The sequence below is a fragment of the Lissotriton vulgaris genome, chromosome 4_1 (assembly GCF_964263255.1).
Source record: "Lissotriton vulgaris chromosome 4_1, aLisVul1.2, whole genome shotgun sequence".
NCBI classification, from domain to species: domain Eukaryota; kingdom Metazoa; phylum Chordata; class Amphibia; order Caudata; family Salamandridae; genus Lissotriton; species Lissotriton vulgaris.
In genome coordinates this window covers 1,116,592,144-1,116,611,122 of record NC_141691.1, presented here as the reverse complement: position 1 = coordinate 1,116,611,122, position 18,979 = coordinate 1,116,592,144, and the positions used below count along the sequence as shown (strand labels likewise).

The 18,979-nt window shown below is 44.2% G+C and overlaps 1 protein-coding gene across 1 annotated transcript in view; it reads right to left on the bottom strand.

Moving 5' to 3' along the window:
• Positions 1 to 18,979, bottom strand: part of TMEFF1 (transmembrane protein with EGF like and two follistatin like domains 1) — a 712,972-nt gene that overhangs the window by 347,626 nt on the left and 346,367 nt on the right. The gene's annotated exons all lie outside the window — the stretch shown is intronic.

The following is an 18,979-nucleotide window of genomic DNA, read 5'->3' as shown; positions in this document are numbered from 1 at the left end:
ACACATCCTAAACGTTGACATCCTTGTAACCTACAGCAGTCAACACACGGACCAACACACAAGCCCAGACAAAAAGGGGACCTGGAGCCTTCCAAGTGTTTTTCTGACATTGCACCCCCATTGACCCACCAACACGCAGGTCATTGAAGCTCCTAACCTTCCACTTCCATCTCTCAGTATAACTCCCTTCCTCCTTCCATATGATCACCCTGACCCTAACATGAACTTCATAAAAGAAATCTCACACCCCATCACCACTGCCTCTATTTACCTTAACCATAACCTCCAAGAAGAAGTGTCATAACCCATCCAAACTCCCACCAACAAATATCAGCTACTGGTATGATGATGGTGCTTCATCTACAAGCGTGGAGGATTGGGAAAGTTTCAGTGGAGGAAAAGGATCCCAAAAGGGCCACTACTGAGTACATAAGGGGGGTATGCCCAATGAAATCACATATCTAACACAAGACACAGTATCAGAATAGCCAGGATCCATTCCCATGAATATTAAAAATAGTCATCAAAAGAAGCACACAACTTGTGCTCCTCTGTTTCAAGTAAGTCATATATTGGCAACCAGTTGCTACTGCAGTTGTATGAATAATAGCCATTCACATCAAGTGTGGGAAGTGTGTATGAGCAGATGCTAGACACGAGCATGTCTCTCTAGACTTTGAGGAAATCTTGGTATGGTTGTTTTACAGATCTGCTTGCTCATCAATCATGGCTTTCCATGGGTGGCAGAGAGATGATAAATTCAGAGACCAACTTAGGTCATTGTTGCACTGGTAGGTGTGGCTTGTAGCATCTGCAAAAGAGACCTCTTACATGGTACACATTCATTTATTTAATCCACAATTGGCTTCAATTCAAATTCAAAGAAAACTTTATTCGGATTGCAAGAAATCCATAAAAGTCACATATTACATTAAAAAAGTACATGTTTAAAAATAGTTCAGACAATTTCCATGAATAAAAAACTGCAATTGGTTTTTCAAGTATCAATGCAAACAATCAAAGTCAGATTATTAAAGTGCATATTAATGTGCATTCCAATTAGCTAAAATACTTAATGCGAGGGGGGCATTTTTTAGGCACGTAAACATTTCAGGGAGGTTCCATGGATTTCCGTGCATAGGAGATAACTTTCAGAAATGAGCTAGCACGGAAAATCAGTTCATCATTTTCTAATTTTAAAAGCAAAAAATATGATTGAATTAGGGAAACTGGTCTTTGTTTTTTAAAATATGGGACTAAAAACCACTTAATATATTTCATGAACAATTTACAATGGAAGAAGAAATGTGAGTCATTTTGCTTGCTGTGTCCGTCGCAGGGGCAGGGGCCAAGCTCATGTCCAGGATTCCTCGTGCTATGGCCCATGGGAAAGGAAAGTGAATATTTTAAAGATCCAGCTCTTAGGCGAAATAAAAGTGACCTTTCCCAGTTGGTCATGGGGAGTCTTAGGTATAGAGGTATTTGTTTTGGAGATAAGTCATTGATTATGTTGGTCACATAAAATTTGACAGTTTGTTTTTGTAGTTCTATCTCCAACCTCTTTTCCCTGAAGAGGGCATAGAGTTCAATTTGTGTGTCCTTTTTGTCCGTACTCTTAATCTGGGAAGGGTCGTTAAAAAGATGAGTTTTGCCAATGCTATCTAGGCTTTCCTTTGTTGCCCGAAGCCACGGTATGCTCATACCTTTATCACAGTTTAAACATTCGGACACAATTTCCTGTGTTAAGGTAGCACGTTCATTGGCCCAGATGGACAGCCAAAATATTGCAGGTCGCGTGGAAATAAAATCGGTTATATAGGGCAAGTTGAGCTCGGCGTGGCAGATATACCCAGAAGAGGATATTGGAGCTCCTAGAAGTTTTCTACATAGCCGGTTTTCTTCTGTCTGCAGGCTAGATGGACTCACTGTCCCCCAAATTTCTGCGCCATAGGTTGCAACCGGGACACATTGCAATTTATAAATTTTTACAATTGCCTCGGTTGTTTCTGACCTTTTTGGTCGGGGCAAGGCAAGGATTGAGTTTATGGCCTTTGAGAACTTGCCTGTGGCGTGGGCAAGATGCCCATTCCACAGGCCGTTCGCAGCAAAGACCATGCCTAAGTAGGGGAATGAGTTGGTGGAGTGTAACTTCTCTTGTCCAATCGAGATAGAGTTAAGTTGTTTGGCCCCTGGCCCACATCTCATGATAAATGATTTTTTAAAATTCACCTTCAAGTCCAGGTTCCCCATAAAATGTGCAAAACTCTTGACCAGGGCGCGGAGAGCATTTGGTGTTAGGCCCATGATCACCGCATCATCTGCGTAGAGTAGTGCGGGTAGCAGGTTCCCTTGAATTTTCGGGACATCCGTTGTTGTTTTTTTCAAGGAGTCGCTTAGTCCGTTTATATACATGATGAACAGCAGGGGTGCTAAAACGCACCCCTGTCGGACGCCTCTTTCTACCTTAATTGCCCCTGAAATTTCACCCTCCATTCCAATTCGTACCTGGGCTTTAGTGTCCACATGTAGGTAGGCTAGGAAGTGTACCAGAGGTTCATCAAGGCCGTGTGAGAGGAGTGTCGCCCACAACTTCGACCTATTCACTAGGTCGAATGCGGACGACAAGTCCATAAAGGCCAAGTAAATAGGAGAGGCCTTAGCTATGGTATATTTGCCTATTATGAGGTTGAGATTCAGGCACTGTTCTGTTGTCCCAACCTTGCTTCTGAAGCCCATCTGACATCTGTCCAGCACCCCTGTTTCTTCGGCCCAATCATTTACTCTGTTGTACAGCACCCGGCCCAAAATTTTCAGGGTGTTGTCTAGGAGTGAGATGGGCCTATAATTTGCGGGGTCAGATCTTTCGCCTTTTTTGTAAATAGGCACTATTGTGCTTGTTGACCAGGTAGCGGGGATGGCGCCTATCGATGCACTATTGAAAACATTTACCAGTATAGGCCCCCAAAATTCTGGTTTGTGTTTGATTAAGTCAATTGGGAAGCCGTCTGGCCCTGGCGCCTTGTTCCCCAAGCTTTGGTTGATGGCCAGAACGACCTCCCCCAGGGTTATATCCAATGGGCTCAGTTTGTCGTGGTTATGGACTTCTATGTGAGCAGCAGGATTGGCATATATTTTAGAGAAATGTTGCTCCCAATTCTGACTTGAGATAGTACAGCTGATTGGTGACAGTTGTTTCCCCATGTCCCGCATCTTCCTTACAGCGGGCCAAAAAGTTGCACTATTACCCACGGCAGCGGAAACTGAAAGTTCATTCCAATATTCTTCTATCATGGTGGCCTTCCTTATCCCTATGGCTGTTTTATAGGCTTGCCTGGCGGAACGTACATCTACTTGGTTCCTTGGTTTGGAATTAAGTGCCTTACGAAGAGCCTTATTTGCCCCTGAACAACAGCTGTCAAACCACCTAGGTTCGCCATTGTTATTCCTGTAGGGGACTGTCAGTAGAGTCTTAATGACATGGCACAGATTTTCAAAGTCTTTAATTATTCTATGGTGGTTCCCATCGGCAAGTGAACAGGAGGCGATTGTTGGTTGATGATTATTTGTAATTGTGTCCATAATGGCTCCGCAATTCACCCCTTTCCACTTTAACCTCAGGGTATCTGTTGATGTCATGATATCCCTTGCTCCCAAGGTGCGGGGGGGTGCTTGGATTGGGCCCACTCTTAAGCTAAGTTCCAATGCATTATGGTCTCCAAAGGCTGTCTCAACCACTCCTGCTTGGATGACTTTGTCCAGTAGTTCCACAGACGTGAAGATGTAATCTACTGTGCTCGAGAAATCTCTCCCTCTAAAAGTTGGAATGTAAGCAGTATCGCTACTTATAAATGTATCCATTATATTTGATAGGGTGTGGGTATTTATGAAATTTTTCAGTTCATTCCCACGTTTAGTAGCCCTATCTAGTTGATTAGCGCCTGCTTTAGTTTCCGACAGTTTGGCATTGAAGTCTCCAGCTAGGATGATCCCTTTATTTACACTGTTGTTTGCTGATTCGGTTATTTTTGTAATGTTATCGAATAGCTCAATATAGTTCTTATTAGGGGTCGAGTGAAAGTCATTATTATAAAAGTTGATCAGATGTATCGGTGATCTACATGTGAACTCGATGATTTGAATGTTTCGGCTCTTGGTTGGTATTGGCTTAATGGTCCCCCCTAGAGTTATTCTGAACCCGATCAGCAAGCCTCCCATAGGGCGACCAAAGACTGGCTTTTGAGCGCAGATGCTGTAACATTCAAAACCCTCTATGGCTATTTCAGAGGTGGCCCATGTCTCTTGTAACATTATAATATCTTTGTTAGATATAAATTTTAACCATTCCTGGTCCGACACCCGTTGTTGGAGTCCGGCTACATTCCAGCTGATGATTGTTAACATACTATTAGGGTTTTTGTGGGTATATGGATCTGAGGGGTTGGATGTTTCACAACCTGTGGTATAGTCCATAGCTTGACCTTTCCTTGCTAGTGGCAGCCTATGATGGTTTTGGGCCAATTGGGTGCTTAGGTTCTCCTTATCGTACAGCTCTGTGATTTTATCTGACTCATCGTGGCAACCCAGTTTTATTCCCTCCAGTTCAGTGTTCTGCAGCCCCGGTGGTGAAGGGAGTCAATCAACCATCTCAAGGCTGCTGAATCTATTGAAGACTGGTATGCCCCCATAGGCATCTCTGCTTAGTGTGTTTCTATGGGGGTGCCTGTGATTATCTAGCCCCCACTCACCCCAGTTATTTCCCACATCTTCTTGCCCCGCCTGGCACCAGTTTCTTTCAAAGGTATGGTCGTACTGGATGAATCTCCTAGATGGATAGAAGAATGAGAGGTGCCTTGTTTCTATACCTTCGCTATACCCCTCACTTCTCCATGAACAAATATGTTCTACTGTGCGTGGGTCGTCAAAGTTAACAATCACACAGTCACCATGTGTTTTCTGTGTTTCGCGGCCCACCCACGGTACTCTTCTGACTGTTAGGATTTTACTCCTGCAGTATGGGGGTAGGGGTCTGTTATTGTTTAACCAGAAGCTGACTTTATTTAAAAGAGACCAGGTAGGCTCTTCGATATTGTCCGGTATCTCGGGGACTCCCGTCATTACCACTACGTATGGGCTAGATCCGGGGGGCAAGTTGGCATGAAATCTTCCATGATTTCCTTTATTCTTGTCCCTATGATTACTAGTGGTATCCCCCTTCAGTTGTGTTGGGTTGGGTTGTTTCCCCCGTGGGATTGTATTTGAGGTTGATGGGTTTGTTTGTTTCGGAGCTTCTTTCGGAGGTGGGGTTGGCTTATGTATGTTACTAAGAACTGTGGCTGGTTTCTTCACAGCTTGCCCCGAGGGAGGTTGGATATGTGATTTTGCTGCCGCTAAGACTGGTGTGTCTTTGGTTGGTGGGCTTTTGACTAGGGCACTTAATTCGTTAAGTTGTTTTTCCATATTCCCTAGCCTTTTTTCAATAGTAGCGAGATGGGCAGATATGATTTCCCCAACCTTTTTTATAAGTTGGTTTGTTGTTGAGCAATCTTCTGATAGCCCCTCCTTAAGGGCCGGGCCTCCTTTGTGACCTGACCCTACATTAGATTTCTTATTAGCCTTTTTTTGGTTATTGGGTGGATTTTTCCCTTGCTTACTCTGGGAAAGAGGGCTTCCAATAGGTGCGTTTGAGCCTTTGGGCTGCTTCTGTTTCTGTATGGCTCCTTCCCTTAACCCTCGTAATGCTCTTGAGGTAGGGGTTGAATCCACAAGAGTATGTATAGTGGTCACATCTCGAGGAGGGGAAGAGTTATTAGCCATCGGGTCAAGGTCTGTAGACGTAATTGGGTCTGTGGCTTGGTCACATGTAATGTCTGCTATTAAGGTAGGAGGTAGTTGGGATTCTATAATAGATATTATGCCCGAACTCTCTGGAAGACTCGTTGTTGGAATAGAGTTAGTGACGAAATCCAGTTGTGTATTAAAGTTATCAGTAATATCTAAATTAGGCGATTTCTCCAGGCTCCGTAATGAGTCTGAGAGCAGTTGTGTTACTGATAAGTCCACGGTGTTAGGTATAGTGTGGATCTCTGCACTAGCACTAAGTCCGGGGACGCCATCAGCAAGATTGTTCCTATTGGGGGTGTTTGCTGTGGCAAGGAGACCCAAGGAAGAACGTTTGGCTTGGGCCAGTTCCAAGGAGACTCTTCGCTCCAATAAGGATATTCCTTGATCAATTGCTTCATTGGCCCTGAAGATGAAATTATCAATTGGCCCGGTAACTTTTCCTGCTCCTGCAGCAGTCTTGCTACGACTACCCCTTGTGGACATTGCAGAGAGAGTAGGAGTTTGATCGCCGATTTGGGCAGTGTATATCAAGATCTTAATCTTACTCGCGGGATGTTCGGGATTGGTGGATGTCAGCGGGGTGGCTCGTCCCGTCCTCCGTCGTCCTCGGACGGCCTCAGACGGCCCGCCCTTTGCCCGGGCTTCGCCCCGGGCGTCCCGCTCGCGTCCCGCGACGCTGAGGGCTTCCTGTTTTGTAATGCCCCTCCCGGCGCGTTTACCGCGTCGGGGAACGCGCCGCCGCTGAGCCTGATGGGATTTGTAGTCCCTAGGCGGCGGCGCGACTGGTGGCGGGAAGTGCAGGTCCGCTGGTAGGTCCCTGTGCGCTCTCCCAAGCTGGCGCTGTCAGGTAGGGTGGTGTTTCGCTGGTTGCCTCTGTGTCTCTGTGCCTCTAGGGTAGAAAATGCCTCCCCCCGCTCCACCGAGGGCTTCCTGTTTTGTAATGCCCCTCCCGGCGCGTTTACCGCGTCGGGGAACGCGCCGCCGCTGAGCCTGATGGGATTTGTAGTCCCTAGGCGGCGGCGCGACTGGTGGCGGGAAGTGCAGGTCCGCTGGTAGGTCCCTGTGCGCTCTCCCAAGCTGGCGCTGTCAGGTAGGGTGGTGTTTCGCTGGTTGCCTCTGTGTCTCTGTGCCTCTTTGCCTCAGCTCCTCAGTCCAACGCTCCTAGCCCAATTGGCTTTAGAATTATCAGGTCTGGTACGTAAGTCTGGCAACTAAATAACCATCCTGTTGATTGTATATGACCCCTGCACCATCTCACCAACCATGGGTGACTGACTACTGGTAGCAGAGATCAAATAAATCACCAGTGAGCTGCGTGTGGTTCTTGTCACCAGCACCGCCAAGAGGTTGCCTGAGCTACAGAGTGAGATTTGTTAGTTTTGCGGAACTTGCATGAAATCCTATTGCGGACAATAGAAATGTGTCTCCCTATTCTTAAAGACTATTGACCACTTTACATCCTCTTAGAATTTCATTAGAGTCTGGGATGTAGTAGGGCAAATGAATCAACTTCCACATCTTTTTCCCAGATACCCCACATCAAAATTATGTGTACAGGCTGTTTTTTTTCTACTGCACAGATGATGCACAGCCCCACCAACTTCAGCAACCTTGAGTACACGGAGATCCAGTCACCAACTCCAGCTTTATCAGATGGCAACACACAAGGAAATGCTGCTAAGTGACCAATAACGAAGAGCGTAGAAGTGACACGTAGGTCAGTGCCGCCATACAATGCACATATTTGAAAGATCCAACAGTACGATCAGTTCTATCATTTGAACCATTGTCTTTGGAGAATGAACTAGAAGATAGCAACTGGTTTATTACATAAAAAAAGCACCTACGCATATTCCACTCAACACAATCATGTATTTAAAAGGGCCCCTGAGAGCTGAAGCCAAACCGCAATTATTTTTCACTAACCACCGCTGGAGCCACCAAAGCTAATTCATACGCTCGCCAAATTGCTTTTCAATTTAGCATTGTAACAGGTTCCCCTTTTATCATTTTCCTTTCTGCTCTGGAGATCCATTTTCTTAATGTCAAGGCAGCAATTCCTTCTCCTTTGCAGCGGAGCAGAGCTGTAAATAAACTAATCTCTAGCAGTCCGCCAATGTAGATAAACGAAAGGGCAACCTTCGCATCGCTAGGACTGATTACTCAGACGTAGTCTGCTGAAAGTACCTGTCCCCAGACCGGAGTCCTCCGTTTTTTCATCCGCTTGAATTGATTTCACATGTCATATCAGTAACAAGAAGTCGACTCCAGCTCTCCAAATAAACACGTTACAGGAGGAATCAGATTTCTCGGTTCAGAGTTTATCTGCGTGGTCTATTGTACTAAAGACACAAGAGCGCGATAGTCCTCATAAAACCTACTCCGAGCGGAAGGAGCACGCGTGCGCGCGTTTCAGTTGACACCTCCGAGGCTTGCTCTCTGCGCGTGTGGAGGTCATTGTACAAAGCACAGATAAACTTAACAAACAACCGTCCTCGCTGGTACAAAAACCGCCCGCGCGCGGGCTATAGGTTTCAGCAGTTAATTATAGTCTGTTCCGCCTGCAGGGACAGGGGACTGACTGCGCAACGAGGGTGGGTGTAATTCATGCTGCAGTAATTGCTTGTATGGAGGCGGGCATAGCTCATCTGCCAGGACAAAGACCAGGCCAGCAGCCTCGGCCCCTTCAGGTAAGCGCGGCGGGACAGTGACCCCATGAGGGAACACTAATTATTTATTTAATATTCCCTCATCGTCGTCTGTCTAAATCGGCACGGGCCTCGGCTGAAACTGGGTAGAATGGGCTGGATAAACATCGATTGGAGAGTTGCAATAGTGGAGAAACCAAGCCTTAATGTTTTGTTTTGCTTTTTTTGTTTAAAGATTTTATTAGGCATTTCAATAAAATAAAGCAGACTTACAGAAAGCAAATATATAGGTAAGGCGAGAAGTAAAGGACATCACAGTAAGTTCAGGTATTGTGTTTCCGTCCGTCATGGGAGAGGTGTTTTCCAACCATTCAGGGGGTAGGAGTCATAGTTTAGTGTGGGTTAGAGAGGTATAATTGCCGGAATGGGCAATTTGGAGTATTGCCTTATGTATTTCGGTGGACAGGAGGAGATTTACTTCTCATTGAGAAAGGGAAAAAAGAGTACAGAGAGGACAGAAAAGAGAGGGCTAAGATAGGGTGGAATGAGGGGGGATGTCAGTGGATCTGGATAGAGGATTGGACTGGGAGGAGAGGTGAGGAGAATGGGAGGGGATATCCCAGAACTCGGACAAGGTGTTTAGTTAGTTGGGGTTTGTTCGGATGAGGGAGTTTAATGGTGACCAGAGTAGTCTTGACTTATGATCAACATTTTGGTTGAAGATGGTGTCTGCACTCCTCAGGAAGCAAACCCAGGCCCATCAAGTGTGGAAAGATACGGATTTGAAATCTTTTCAGTCGCAAAGAATTGTTTTGACACCCAGTGTGAGCAACAAGTCCAATAATAGTAGTTCCATTGTGTTGAGTAGTGGGGGATTGGAGAGGGCTCAGGGGCCTTAGGAGATTAACACTGGATCCAGAGACACCCTGCAGTGGAAGGTGTTATTAATAGTTTTGTTAATGTTTTCCCAGTATTATCAAATCAATGGGCAGTAAAAGATCGTGAGTTCCAGATCGCTAACTTCTGAGGAGCAATTCCAACATTTATCTGAGTTAAGAAGGCCTAATGTGCAGAGTTCAGCTGGGGTTAATGTTTTTAATGTACCCAGGAAACTTCTTAAGCATAAAGACATTCAGTATAAATATGTTTTATTTTCATAGATTGATGTGGATTGTTGCATTCTTATTTTATTTATTGAATTTATAGAGCGCACTGTCACCTGAACAGGCATCCTGGCGCTATGGATAGGGAGTGAAAAGTCACACAGTTATAGCAAAAACGCTGCTGATCCTTCGGCTACAGTTTGGGAAATAGCCAAGTTTTCAATCTCCTTCTAAAGGGTAGGAGTTCACTGATCTGCCTAAGTTCCAGCGGAAGAGTGTTCCATAGTTTAGCCGCTGCAACCTCAAAGGATCTACCACCTGATCTAACTTTTTTAAATCTGGGTATCTTTACCAATTTTGCTCCTACCGAACGCAGATGTCTAGTGGGAGCATGCCAGCTACATTTATTTCGTAGTGAGGCGGGACCCACTCCATGTTACACTATGTGAACAAATTTCAGAGTTTTTTGACCAAAAAATTAAAACAGTATATGACTCTTTTGGCCCAATAATAAAAACTGTGAAGCAGGACCTAGCGAATAATGGTGGGACAGGCGAGATCCTCACCCAGTTCATGCATATCCCCCTGATGGAGGTAAGGCAAGAACTTCTCCGCTGCAAATCCGGCTCCCCTGACGACCCCTACCCAGCTAAACTATGGAGCGCCATAGCGGACTCGGTCGCCCCTATACTTCAAGGTATCTGGAACTCCTCCATCATGTCGGGCATATTCTCGGACGTCTGGAAGCACGCTACTCTCCTACCCCTAAAGAAAAAACCTAATGGGGACCCAGATGACCTTACGAATCTCCGCCCAATATCCCTATTAGCTGCCCCGGGAAAAATGCTGGAAAAAGTCATACAGCGCCAACTGAGCAAATTTGTAGAAACCAACAACATTTTGCATGAAACACAATCTGGTTTCCGCCCCGGCTTTAGCACAGAAACGGCGCTCATTGAAGTTGCCGAGTCGGTGAGGTGGTCGATGGATGCAGGAAACTCAGCAATGCTGGTACTCCTGGATCTGTCGGCCGCCTTCGATACGGTGGACCACGCCAGACTTCTCAGCCGGCTGGCGGAGATAGGTATTCTGGACAGAGCACTGGGGTGGATAAACTCCTACCTATCTCAGAGAACGCAGAAGGTGGCACTTGGAACGATTTCTTCTACACCCAAAACCCTCAGCTGTGGAGTCCCGCAGGGGTCGGCCCTCAGCCCCCTTTTGTTCAACATCTACCTGGCTCCTCTCTTTACGCTAATTGCCAACTGGGGTGTCAAGGCAATCTCATATGCCGACGACACCCAGTTGGTATTTCCTTACTCTGAGATGACGCAGGAGTCCTTCTCTAATTTCAAAGGCTGTCTCCAGGATATAGCACACTGGATGAATACTAATAAATTAAAACTTAATGCCAACAAAACCGAAGTCATCTTCTTCGGCAAGGGTCCCTCCCCTCCCCCAGATCTCTGGTGGCCAATGGAGATGGGCCCGTCCCCTTCACCCAGTCACTCGGCAAAAAATCTTGGTGTGAGATGGGATGATAACATGTCCTTTTCATCCCATGTCCAACAAGTCGCCGGATGCTGCCTGAGCAAGCTGAGAAACCTCCGAAAAATCCTAAGATTCCTACTAGAGAGCTGCAGAAAAACGGTTGTCCACGCGACTGTCACCTCCCGACTGGATTATGCCAATGGTTTATACCTTGGCCTCCCAAAATACCTGACTCACAAGCTTCAGGTAGTTCAAAATGCGGCTGCGAGACTACTTCTGCGAATCCCGTTCAAGCAGTCAGTCTCTCCGCATCTTCGAACCCTGCATTGGCTGCCAGTAGCCAACAGAATAAAATTCAAAGCTCTGACGCTGGCGTTCAGATCTCTGCATGGCTCCTGCCCACAATACCTGAAAAACCGCCTCCCAAGATATTCCCAAAGTCGTGCACTACGGTCCAACGACCGTGTCCAGCTGGCCGTTCCGCGCGCAAAAAAGGCCCGACTAGGCGGTCGGACCTTTTCAGCAAACGTCTCCGCTCTGTGGAACTCATTGCCTCAAGCAATCCAACAGGCCCCTTCCGAACCCTGCTTTAAGAAACTACTAAAGACCTGGCTATTCACCCAGCTACGATAGCTTTCCTATCTTCAGCCCAGGTCATTTGTGTTCTACTAGCGCCGGGACACCTCCTTCGTGAGGTAGCTGTTCGCGCTGTATAAAATCCAGTATTATTATTATTATTATTATGTAGAGCTTTGAACAACAGGCAGAGCAACTTAAACTGGATACGCTGTTTCATTGGTAACCAGTGAAGCTCTGCCAGAGCCTGAAAGGAATAGGACCTCCTCGGCCAACCAAGTGCAAGTTTTGCAGCCGATGATTGAACTCTTTACAGCCTATCCAAAAGAAATCTAAGAGACTCAAGCAGCAGAGCGTTATAATAGTCGAGTCTGCTGAGGATGGTACTGTGTGTGACTAGTGTACGCTCGGAGGGTGGGAGCAAGGGGAGGATCTTACGCAAAGATCTAATAATGGACAAACAACAGCCCACTTTTTTAGTCACTTGCGCCTCCATAGTTAGTTTATTGTCGATCATAACGCCCAGATTGCAAACAGTCTGCACAGGGCGGACCGAATTAGGAGTCTCAGAAGGCCAGAAGTTGTTAGGCAACATGGGAGGAATCTTTTGCGTGGTGCAGTAGAGCACCTCCGTCTTAGAAGTGTTGAATTGCAGCAAGTTATCCCTCAACCATACGGCTGTGTCTCGGAGGCAGCTATGAAACTCCTCTAAAGAGGTTGATTGCTCGCCCTCGAAGGAAAGGATCAACTGAGTGTCATCAGCATAGTCGACAATATTGATGTCATATTGTTTGATGACTGCAATCAGGGGATTCATATAGATGTTAAAAAATATGGGGCTGATGGCCGAACCCTGTGGAACTCCATGCAGGATGTTGGAAAAGGCAGATTGATACAATGGAAGGGATACTGCTTGCTGTCTGTCCAACAGAAAGGACCAGAGCCATTTTAAAGCCTGACCTGTGACTCCCAGCTCTTGCAGTCTGCCCAGCAGGGTATGATGGTTGACCGTGTCGAATGCGGCAGACAGGTCAAGCAGTACATGTACCACTGCCTGACCCCTGTCTACCCGCATCCAAGATCATCTAGCACGGTCACCAAGGCCGTTTCAGTGCCATGAGCTGGCAGAAACCCGAACTGAAAATCTTCCAGGAGATTATGTTGTTCTAGGTATTTCGAAAGTGTACGACTCACAGCTCGTTCCACAACCTTTGCAGGAAAGGGCAAAAGAGAAATGGGCCTATAGCTTATGGCACATTATGGCACATTCTGGATAACTTCAGAACCATCATGGTAATATCTACGGGTATTCTACCTAAATACCAAACTCAGACTATCGAGGACCAAAATATCAACCAGGTAAGCAGTAACAGATAAGTATTGGTTTGCTTTTCTTAACTCCACATGTGTAGATAATATAGATTATCAAGGTACATAGATGTGGAGTTTAAAACAGTAAATCTATGTTCACCTGTAGGCACTTACCTTCTTGATATTTTGGACACAATATGTTTGTAGCACGATGTTTCTGTAGTTAATATTTAACAGACAACCTTATCTAAGAAGGATGTTGGTGGACTGTTAGGCTCTTCATTCACACTCTAAATCACATGTCTTCAAACTGTGGGGCGCGTTCCTTTGGTGGTCCATGATTGCACTCCCTGAGGGCCGAAAAAGCTTCTGCATGGACTTATAAATGAAGATGGCCTGGAAGTACAACCTTGTTTGTTAGGCATGTTTCAAGGCTTTCTACATTTATATGAAAAGACTGAAGTGGATAAAAATGGTAGAACTTTAATCCTAAATACCCTGGGAACAGCGAGTGGGGTGGCAAAGTCAAAGATGTGTCTAAAAAGAGGACAATATTCAGTAAATATTGCTTTACTTATTTCATGGTCAGGTAGATGCACAAAAACATGCACACATCTTAAGTGAACAATATATGCAGGTTAAACTAACTGGTAGAAAGCTATCTGGCCAGCTGATATATTTCCTGGTTCTTACGCAGTAAATAATATGAGGCAATATTATCTTAGGCTAACACCGTATTCACGCAACATAAGCAACATAAACAGAAGTTCATTTGCTGATCTCTGATGTTTATCCTCAATGTCCTCTAGGTGGCATCCATAAAATGCATTATGGTCCTTCTTTTATGAACTGGTGGTTATACTGATGCTGATAAAGATTTCCTTTCCTGATTTTCTAAACACCATACAACCTTGAGAAAGCTCTAGGGATACCTACCTACAAGAGTAAAACATAAGTTGGCTTGTCTATTACTGAAAAAATAATCTAGGAGGTACCAAAGGTTGACAGTAAGGCTATTGAATAGTGCTAGCATGACTAGAACATCTGTCTGACTTTTCTGTTCAACCAAGGAAAAAAGGCAATGACTGTCAAAAAACGTTACTATGTTCTCAATTGATGATTCATTTGGCTGCAATAAGGTAATTTGCATTATGTAATCAAAACACACAATCTAACAAACATATGGGGAGAGGAGTTGGCCTAACGGCTATGGCGGTTGTCCTCGAATCTGGGGAACTGGGTTCGAGTCTCGGCAACGATGCCGAACATCCTGTTATTCTGGGCAAATCACGTAATCTCCCCGTGCCTATCAAAAAATGAATGTGTGCTCATGTAACGCAACTGGTGCTATTTAACTCGCTCTGATACCCAATACCTTAGGGTCAAGTTTGCGCTATATAATACTCCATAAAAAAAAATTCCCCCAAAATTTGATGGGTAGAATTTGTTATGGGTGTTGTACTGGATGAAGAGAAAATGTTTAACTGAGTCCACACTCCTACTTCCGCATACCAGTATAAAAAAAGTTTCTGGTCCTTTTCGGCATTATAAAACATCAATAAATTAGTTTAATAAGAGCAGCCTTGCTATGGCCTCCATTATGTTCACTGCTAATGACTACCGTCTGAATAATCATGCTACTATCCCTTTGGCCCAGTTTAGAAATATGTTTGAACCACCTGTGAAAGCTACTACTGACGACACTCTGAGTGAACTTCTGTCCACCAGATATCATGCACTTTAAGTAATTAGGTCAAATGACTTTTTCCACCAATAGAACACAGATTAGGCCTTCTTTTGAAAGTTGCTTTGCAAAGAGATAAAGGATAAGCTGGTACAGAAGAATTGCTCTAATATGCTGACAGGATTCGCAAAATTGCTGATGCAAGTTAATTCTAAACTATGGGAAAGAAAGATCTAAAATAATTAAGGAGAAATTCTAAGGATATTGCCTCCTGTCCTGCGTAGGTTTGAAAGACGAGGTGAACAACAGCTGCAGGGGCTTTCTTCCTCTGAAAAGGCTACTCAAATAGAAAGTTCTAAGGAGTTGTTTTTGAAGAAGGGAAAGATTGCAGTTGATGCTTGTTATTGGGTCTGTATTGTAGCAATAGTGCATTCTTTCATCATGTATTGTGAGATCAGTTCTATCTTTTCATGATCAAGTCACAAGACGTTTAATCAATATAGAGGAACACTATCATTTCTTTTTGAAGCTACAAGTCAGCTTCTTACAGAGATCTACATTGTTGGATCATGAACCTGCTAAAATGTATGCTGACCAATCTGGGTGAACTATTGGAGGATAGGCACCATGAAAAAGAACACTGCAAATATAGTATAGCACAAAATGTCTTACAAATATTCAGATAAGGTCAATGCGTGTAACATGTGAAGCTCATAAAAATGGTTACTGTTGGTACTATTCCTGCTGGTTATTACCCCTTCATATTTGAATACCTTGACTTGAACAAAAGAACCCTGAACTGGGTGGGAGGACCATTCTTTCATCATTAGTTTGGATTCTTGCCATGACACTGGTCTCACTACTGTGGTCATTTGTTAGTCACATGTTGTAAGAAAGGAGAGTGAATGATTTGACATTGGAGATTAGGATTGTGTATGTGTCAGCAAGACATCTACAGTTCTTCTAGAAAACCTCAGAAATCTGAGTCACCCAGCACATTACTGTACCCACCCACATCACTGGACATATGTTGGACCCAATCTTCTCCTCATTCAACAATATTAAAATCAGCAAGCCAGTAAAATGACATGGTCAGACCACACCCTCATATGTTTCATCATACATCTCACACCACCACAGACCTACCACCACCAGACCCATCTGCCACAGCTGGTAAAGCCTCATAGAAAAGACTAGGCTTCTGCCCTCTTCACACACTAGCCCGAGCACACCAGCAGCTTGCCGAAAGCTATCACGAACGTCAAAAGCTGGATCAGTGCATACACCAACATCAAGCTCCCCACAAGCTCAACCCAGTGGCAAGAATCTGACCACAGGCTAGATGGTACACAGAGGGACTCAGGCTTACATTGCCACTGCAAGCAACTGGAGCATAAATGGAGAACAAGTCAAGCTACTACGGATAAAGACATCTTCAAATCTGCCCTAAGATGCAACCACCAACATATAACTTAACAACAAGAGCACAGCTCCTGCAGACTGTATTGATGCCAGCGCAAACAGCAGCAAGGTACACAGAGGAGCAGCAACAGCAAGCAACTGGAGCTCAAACGGAAAACAAGTTAAGACACCACTGATAAACACATCTTCAATACCACCATATGATGCTACCACAAACAGATACTGATTATCAAATGCACAGCTCTTGCTGTTCTCTTCACCACCGGCACAAACAGCAGCAAGGAAATCTTTCCTATAATCAAAGTTTTCACCGCACCCCCTGCTGGCTTCAGCAACAGCACCCCTGTGCAAAACCTTTGCAACAAGCTCTTGGAATACTTCTGTAACAAAATCTCCTCTATATGCAGCTACTTCGACCTTCAACCAGACCCTGTCACTGTCCCAACTCAACTTTCATTCATGGCCAAAGAAGTAATCCTGACCTTGTGGTCATCAAAACCACTACTACCATGAAGATCATCCACTCGAGGACACTATCTAATCCTTCTCCATACCACACATTCACCAAAGGACTCCTACTAATCAGCAAAACACTAACACCCATCCTCGACACCTCCGTCAACTCAGCCACATTCCCGGACACCTGGAAACAAACCACCATCACATCCCTGCTTAAAAAGTCATCCATTCTATCCAACTACAGATCTCCTTCCTATCATACCTAGCCAAGGTGTTAGAAAAACTAATCAACCAAACCTCAACGCCATCTCTGTTGCAATCAATGGGGTTAACCCAATAACCCTAAGAACCTTGGTAGCTACAAATTTTCAGTTGGTTCACTCTGGAGGAAGGAAAGAGAAATGTAAGCCAGGAGGTGACCAATACAAACAACTGCACACATCAAAGGTTAAATAAATACATATCAATTTATAAATCAAATAACAGTGAATTATAATACCAGAGTACAAAACGTGTGAAGGCGCAGTGCAGAATTGGTGAAACTCAATTATTAAAAAGGCATGAAACAAAAAGGAATAGGAAGAATTAAGAAACAAATCATGAAATAATTTCTTAACTGGAAAATATTTCCAAATATATGTGATGGGTATTGAAATACATGATGCAGTCCATATTAAGGCACTAAATCGACGTTTCAACACCTATGGGTTGATTCATTAGGGCTAATTTTCAAAAAACATTTGGGGATAAGCAACCTAAAAAGAAAAGAACAATGAAAGAAAAAGCTAGTCACTGTGAAAATTATGTTATTGTAAAAATTATGTTTGTAAAGTATTTTTGCAAAAGATGTTTTAGAAAAGTATGTTATCACGTGCTACCATATTTTCACCACATTACTCAAATCACAGCATGAACGTACTTTGCACTCTCTTGACAAGATATTCCAAGACTACTAGATCAGAAAATACATATGGTTCGCATCCCTCAACCTAGAGATTATCTGTACTCTGGAGCTCCCTTCCACTCCAACTAAGATTTGAAATAGAGCTTCTAAAGGTTGAAAGAGGGATGCAGGAACACCTGTTGTTTTCCACCTCTCACCTGGTACCTTCCTATGGGTCCTACGGATTCTGTGGTACTACCACCCATCTACCAACAAGCCTGATGTAGTGGGTGAAAGATGAGGAGCTGATAAGTTAAGTGTGCTGCACAAACCTACGTAAATAAATGGAAAATATATAAAATGCAATGCCTAGTTAGGAAACACATCTCAGTAAACTCTTCATCTCATTGTGTTTGAGTTTCTACCTCATGACCTTCCAATTGTGGATCTTTCTGAAATTAAAATGTGTTTAAAGCGTCAGAAAATAAGCCCGTATTAATTTGATACTTTCCACCCTCACCACGACATAAAACATCAATTAAAGGCAAACACACTGATCTTCTCTCATAACCCAATTCAGAAACACTACCAAAAAATCTGATTCGAGTAAAAACAGCAATAATTCAAGTGATTTATGATGCAGCATAATTGATTCCTTAGAAAATGATGAGCTAAATACTCAAATGTTTCATTTCCACTTCCATCTAACACACTGCAATTTCAAATTCCCCAAAATTATAAATGTTTCCATGTGCTAAATATCCTCAGTACAATGTGCTGAAACAACGTCCAACTGATGAGCAAATCTAAAACATTTAATGCGGCCACACTAAATATAAAAACACGTCATGTCTCAAGCGCACATAAAAATATAACTGGGTTTAAACAGGAAGCTATGCTGCTTTGCAGTGCAATCTACTTTCCCGCTGCAGAATGGGAATCTGAGCCACCCATGGTCCTAAATTCCCCCTCATACCTTTCCCTTAGGTTGACCCTCACGGATAATAGGGTAACTCTGAGAGGAAGGGACGGGGGTCAACAATTCTGAATTTCGATGCACACATAATTAGGCAACCAGCATCCACAAATCAGCCCTGCTGGCGGACAGGCACATATCTGGACATTGCAGTCCCCCGAACCAGCGGAGTACTCAGCAAGACTGAGATATTACTGGTACACCAACATGGATTCATGTCAGTTTCTGTAGATAAGTTATGTATTAGTCGATAATAGGACAAGGAAACAAATCATACTTCCATCGGGAAATCAAAGGATATGGGTAGGGCCTGCAGCATATCTACATCATGGACAACATGTCAGGTAAAACAAAATGCCAAGATGAAGGGGCCGGTTCTCTATGTAAAGGAGGAGTGGCATCCTGGATATAGGATGCCCCAGGATCAACTAATGGAGGAACATTCCCTCTAAAGGCCAATCTTGCGCTGGTTCCCAAAAAAAGCAATAGGACAACGACAATGTTGTTTTAAGTAAGGTAACATTCAATGGAGAACAGCAGGAGAACAGAACATACCCTTGGCAACCCCTCTTTCTTCTTCCAGAC